This window comes from Lycium barbarum, chromosome 10, assembly GCF_019175385.1.
Source record: "Lycium barbarum isolate Lr01 chromosome 10, ASM1917538v2, whole genome shotgun sequence".
NCBI classification, from domain to species: domain Eukaryota; kingdom Viridiplantae; phylum Streptophyta; class Magnoliopsida; order Solanales; family Solanaceae; genus Lycium; species Lycium barbarum.
Window position 1 is genome coordinate 107,960,432 of NC_083346.1, and position 7,040 is coordinate 107,967,471.

A 7,040-nucleotide genomic window follows, 5' to 3' on the forward strand; every position below is an offset into this window, starting at 1 on the left:
TGTTACGGTCCGTAACACCTCACCGTAACGTCTCTCAAATTTCCAGAACGTTTTCATGAAAATCCTCGATGTTACGATGTGGTGTTACGGTCCGTCACATGGGTTACAGTCCGTAACATCAGCCAAATTTCCAAAAAGTTTTCATGGAAATCATCGGTGTTACGAAGGATGTTACGGTCCGTAACACACGTTACGGTCCGTAACACGGAATGACGGGCAATCAGTTAACAGACAAATTGCTTGGCCAAATTTTCTCATTTAAGCACGAGGCCAAGATTTTCGACTTTATGCTCCTTGGGTATGGTGTAAAGCAACATTTCATCCCCTCACATACTTCGGGTTACTCAGACTTCACCCGATTTTACCGAAGTTTTCTTTGGAACCTTTTATCGAACAGTTGGTGGGCAAACCAACTTATTAATTTCACGAATGAAACTTTCAATCGGGATGCCCTCCGACTCAGTGGGAAACAATGTGCTTGTGCCCACGAGTCTCTCAAACAACAAACATAATAATCCCAACCCCCAACCATTGTCAAAGCCCGCACAATTAATCAATGGGAATTTAAATTCATTCAACACAATCAACACACTAATTTCAACGCATATCATACGAATTTACTCATGAAGATCATAGCAATCGTGTCGATAAAAGAAGAAAAAGAGTCAAGACATGGCGATACCTGATCGTTGGCGATGATTTGATGACACTCGAAATGTAAAGAAGGGATTTTGAACAATAACACGAAAACTATGGTGTAAGAAAGATAAAGGAGAGTGGGAGATGAAGAGAGGGGGAGACAAAGAAAAGAAGAGTGGAGTTATGAGGGAGAGGGAGTTAAGAAGTTTGAAGGCACCAGTTCCTTTTTTAAATTTTTGTAACCGTCAGGTCATGTATTTAAACATGCCCGACGGTTACTTTCCCTGCTATGGACCGTAATATGAGATACGAGACTTATCACGTGTTACGGTCAACCAAACGACCTTGTTTTCCTTATTCATTAATGACCTGGCACTATGCCGACGGACCGTAACTCGTGTTATGGTCCGTATTACCTGGCGTAACGGATGCAAAATTTCCAGTGAATGCCCAGATTTTTGTCCAAGTTACGATCATGTGTTACGGTCCGTAACATGTATGACGGTCCGTAACTTATGCTGTAACACTCTTCCTTAATCCTTTAGTGATTTTTGATTTTCTTTTCGCTTGTTACGCTACATGATACGGACCGTAACATTAGTTACGGACCGTAACGTGAAGCGTCTCGTCTGGGAAAACTCAGCAGTTATTTGGCCTCTTCAGTTCTCAAAATCCTACCACATTAGCACATTAAAAACACAAAAGAACACAAAGGAAATACAAAATTTAAACTACTTACAAAGCGGTAAATGTGGGTTGCCTCCCACACAGCGCTGGGTTTAACGTCACAGCTTGATGTGATACCTCATTTTCGAGTTCAGGAACCATATTTCAAACGTTACCTATCAACGACCTTACCATCATCAATACACCAATGTTAATGCTTCACTCTTTGTGCATTCACCTTAAAAGTCCGAGTGCCATCCTCAGATTTCACCTCAATGACGCTTCCATTTGTTGAAACATTAACAATTTCAAAAGGACCAGACCACCAAGACTTTAACTTGCCTGGAAAGAACTTTAGGCGTGAATTGTACAACAAGACCAAGTCCTTTGGCTGAAAATCCCTTTTTAGGATCTTCGAGTCATGATAGTATTTCATCTTTTCCTTGTACAGTGTTGCACTTTCATAAGCATTGTACCTATATTCATCCATCTCGTTGATTTGAAACAACCGCAACTTTGTTGCTTCATGCCAATCTATATTCAGTTTTTTCAATGCCCAAAGGGCTTTATGCTCAAGCTCAATAGGCAAATGACATGCCTTCCCAAATACCAATTTATATGGTGAAGTCCCAATAGGCGTTTTGAATGTCGTGCGATATGCCCATAGAGCATCATCCAACTTTTTGGACAAGTCAGTGCGATTCACATTGACCGTCTTCGCCAAGATGCTTTTTATCTCGCTGTTTGAGACCTCAACCTGACCACTCGTCTGAGGATGATATGTAGTGGCAGCCCTGTGATGCACGCCATATTTTTCAAGAAGATCAGCAAATGGTTTGTTGCAGAAATGAGAGTCACCATCACTAATAATAGCTCTAGGAGTGCCAAATCTAGTAAAGATGTTATTTTTTAAAAAGGCATTGACTCTCCTACCATCGTTGTTAGGCAAGGACACCGCCTCCACCCATTTGGAGACATAATCCACCGCGACAAGAATGTATTTCAGGTCGTAGGAGCCCATAAAATCAATCCCCCATACATCAAAGAGCTCCACCTCAAGAACAAAATTCATCGGAGTTTCATACCTCCGACCTATTGTGCCCTGGCGTTGGCATTTATCACAAGAGCGTGCCAACATATGTGCATCACGATAAATGGCTGGCCAGTAGTAGCCACACTCTAGCACCTTGGCTGCGGTTCTATTTCCACTGTGATGCCCACCAACCGGAGAGTCATGGCACGCCTTCAAAATATCCATCACCTCAAATTCCGCCACACATTTTCGGATCATATTGTCAGCACAAGTCCTAATAATATTATCGGCAATCTCTCAAGAATTTCTTCTTTTGATATGCCTTCAACTTTTCAGGAACGATGTCAGTTACCAAATAATTAGCAATATCGGCATACCATGGTGCCACATCATTGGAGATGACCAAGAATCTTTCATCAGGAAAAGTGTCATCAATATCCATCACATCAATCGGTCTCCCCGGTGCTTCTAGTCTGGCGAGATGGTCAGCTACTTGATGACCCTTTTCGGTCTTTGACTTCAAAGTCAAATTCCTGTAGCAACAAGACCCATCTTATCAACCGAGGCTTAGCATCCTTCTTAGCCATCAAATAGCGCAAGGCAACATAGTCAGTGTGAACCAATACGTTGGCACCCAACAAATAAGCCCGGAACTTTTCAAAGGCATAAACAATAGCAAGTAATTCTTGCTCCGTTACTGTATAGTTCAATTGAGCTCCATTCAGTGTTTTGCTGGCATAATAAATTGGGTGCAGGATTTTGTTTAGCCGCTGACCAAGCACAGCGCCAATTGCAGAACCACTGGCGTCACACATTAATTCAAAGGGAAGTGACCAATCTGGGGACACAACAATAGGTGCGGAGGTTAATTTCAGCTTTAACTCGTCGAAAGCCTTGATGCACTTCTCATCAAAATTGAATTTGGACTCTTTTTCCAAGAGTTTACACATTGGGTTTGCAATTTTAGAGAAGTTTTTTATAAACCTTCTATAGAATCCGGCGTGTCCCAAGAAACTCTGAACTCCTTTTACTAAAATGGGTGGAGGGAGTTGGGAAATCACATCGATTTTGGCTTAATCAACCTCAATCCCTCTTTCTGAAATCTTATGGCCAATGACAATGCCCTCCTTTACCATAAAATGACACTTCTCCCAGTTGAGCATGAGATTTGTCTCCTCACACCTTTGTAGCACCCGATCAAGATGGTCCAAACGTTCATCGAATGAATATCCCACCACAAAGAAGTCATCCATGAAAAATTCAAGAAAGTTTTCAACCATGTCAGAGAATATGGACATCATGCATCGTTGGAAGGTAGCTGGGGCATTGCAAAGACCAAATGGAATCCGGCTGAAAGCGAATGTCCCATAGGGACAAGTGAAAGTAGTCTTTTATTGGTCTTCCAATGCGATGTTGATTTGGTTGTACCCTGAGTATCCATCCAAGAAAATATAATAAGACCTTCCAGCTAGCCGATCAAGCATTTGATCAATAAAAGGCATAAGGAAGTGATCCTTGCAAGATGCGGTATTCAGCTTCCGGTAGTCCATACACACTCTCCAACCGGTGACAGTTCTCGTTGGAATCAACTCATTTTTAGAGTTAGGGACAATAGTGATGCCCCCTTTCTTCGACACACACTGGACCGGGCTTACCCATGGACTGTTGGCAATAAGGTAAACCACCTCCACATCTAGCCACTTAATAATCTCCTTTTTCACCACCTTTGCATCGGTGGATTTAATCTTCTCTGATGCTCAACACTTGGCGAACTTTCCTCCTCAACTGTATTCGGTGCTCACGAATCCCGGAGGGAATCCCCCGGATATCTGCAATAGTCCAATCCAAAGCTCGTAAATGCTTCCTCAAGACTGCGATGAGTCTTTGAATTTGGCCCTCATTCAGAAGTGATGACACAATAACTGGGAGGGTAGCATTTGCTCCAAGAAACACATATTTAAGATGGGATGGAAGTTGCTTGAGTTCCAACTTCGGTGGCTCAATAATTGATGGTTTTGCTGGAGGAGTTGTTCGTTTCTCTAAATCAAGAGACAGTTTCTTAGGCTCATAAGAGTAAGACCCCAGACCGGTGAGTGAATTCACTGTTCAATATATCCCTCCATTTGTTCTGCATCGAAATTTACCAAGATGGCCGATAATGCTTCACCCAAGCATTCTTTCTCCATTTTGAATTCTACCGCTTCATCCACCTCATCAACAGAATTAATGAATGAAATACTTTGATAAGGACTAGGTAATTTCATGCCTTTGCTGGCGTGAAAAGTCACCTCTTCATCGTTCACCCGGAACTTGATCTCATGCTTCTCGGAATCCATAAGAGCCCTCCCCGTCGCAAGGAAAGGTCTTCCTAGAATAATGGGAATATCTTGATCAATAGCACAATCAAGAATCACGAAATCTGTCAGTAGTAGGAATTCCCCGATTTGAACAAGCACATCATCAACTACCCCCACTGGCCTTTTTATCGATCTGTCAGCCTTCTACAACCTCATGGTAGTCGGCCTTGGCATCCTTAATATCGATCTCTTGAAAATTTCCAGGGGCATAAGATTTATGCTAGCCCCGTTATCACACAAAGCCCTGGCAAAATCCTGTTGCCATATGGTGCATGGAATTGTGAATGCTCCAGGATCTTCCATTTTTTGCACTGTGGTCTTGGAAAGAATAGCATTAACACGATGAGTGATACCCACAATGTCGTGTTTCAATGGCTTCTTCTTCTTTGTTAAGAGATCCTTCAAATACTTGGCAAAGCCAGACATTTCTTGGACAGCGAATGTTCATCGTCAACTGCTTGAGTTGATCATAAAATCTCAAGCACTTGTCATCTTCTGTTTTTCTCACTAGCCTTTGAGGAAAAGGCGGTGAAGATTTGAACAATTGGCTCAAAGGGCGAAGAGCACCAGAAAGTTTTGCCTTCCCTTTTTTTGATTTTTCTCCTTGTGCCTTGAGATTATCAAGGTTCTGCTCCACTTCAGCTATTAGGGACTTCCTCCCCTGCTTCTTCCTCTACAATATCATCAGATACATCAGGCTGCGCTTCTTTTTCAACAATTGGCTCAAGATCAATCACCTTTTTATTAGCACCTTGAAGTATTTTTCCACTTTTTGTGCTAATAGCAGTTGCATGCTCCACAGAATTTACTCCACTACCTTTTGGATTCGGAACTGTATCACTTGGTAGTTGTCCACGTTGACGAATATGCACTTCTCGGGAAAGGTCTCTGAATTGCGATTCAAGCTTCTGAATGGAAGTTGAATGAGATAGTTGAACCTGAGACATTCCCTTGATTGTGCTCTCTGTTCTGTCCTGATTCATTAGCATTTTCTGCATCATACTTTTCAGTTTCGCAGAATCATTAGACTTGTTACCAGCAGAGTTTCTAGCTGAATTATCTCTCCACTGTTGGGAATTGGATGCTTGCCCCCTAGGTGGAATGTAGGGGTTCGAGCTTTTGTTGCCATAATTATTGTTGTTGTAATTCCCTTGATTTGGATTGCCCTGATCATTTCTGCTATAATTGTTCCCTTGAAATTGTTGTTGAGGCTTTTGCCATGGGTGATTACCTGGACCTTGATAATTTTGTCGTTGCTAACCCCCTTGTGCGTTGTTGACATAATTAGCATCTTCATATTGTGGCTGCTCCTCTAGATAAGCTTCTTCAGAGACTTGGTACATTCCGGGAGCAGAAGGTGGCATCTCCTTGACAACATTAACACCTTTGGCTTCTTTCTCCGTAAGCCTCTTCGATAATAAATCCACGGTGGTTTGCAATTGAGCAAAAACATGATCTCGCTCATGATTTTCTTTGGCCACCGCGATAGCAGAGGGACTACCATATGACAGGACTTTACTATCACTCGAATGCCAAGCTTGATTATGGGTAGTAAGCTTATCCAGCAGCCTAGTGATGTTGACAAACGATTTGTCCATGAAGCATCCCCCTGCTGCAGTGTTGCCAGTAATTTGATTCATGGTATCTAACCCCTTGTAGAACTTCTCAGTGAGGATAGCATCCGGAAACCCATGATTTGGAGATTGAGCTAGATAGTATTTGAAACGCTCCCATGCTGCATATAATTGTTTCCCCGGAAGTTGTTTGAACTCGAAGACCTTGTCCCGAAGCTCAGACTTTTTGCTTGGTGGGAACCACTTTTTCAAAAATATATTGGCTAACTCGTTCTAGGTATGAATAGTATTGCTGGGGAGCTTTGCCTGGCCAACCAAGGAATATTTAAAGACCCGTAACCGCAGTGCATCAACAGGAACAACACCTTGGGATTGTTGAGCACATATATGCAGGAAGTTCTTCAAATGCCGGAGTGGACAATCCTCCGAAGAATTGCGGAAATAGCCTTCAAGTTTAATAGCTGATAGATAGAACTATAAATTTTGAAATTAGAATTTCCCGTTCTAGGAGGAACAACAGCAGAAGCATAATCAACTTCATTGATGAATTCCTCAAATACATTTTCATCCTCCCTCTCTTTTGGTGCAGGAGGGTTCACTTGGAGTCCCTCTTGGTTTACTTGATTGCGATTGGGTCTTCCTGCCATGTTCACCTGGTTCACTACAACAGCAAACAAGGTGTGATGGAATAGAAAAAGTTTTAAAGAAGAGTACACAACAATCAATAATTTCTAAACTGTATTCCCCGGCAACGGCGCCAAAATTTGATAC

General features: G+C 42.2%; 1 non-coding gene across 1 annotated transcript; it reads left to right on the top strand.

The window, feature by feature from the left end:
- Positions 1-6,381: 6,381 nt before the first annotated feature.
- On the top strand, positions 6,382-6,487 carry LOC132616382 (small nucleolar RNA R71). Its single transcript, XR_009573166.1, has one exon. It is a non-coding gene; the product is annotated as a small nucleolar RNA R71 (small nucleolar RNA).
- The last annotated feature ends 553 nt before the right edge of the window (positions 6,488-7,040 follow it).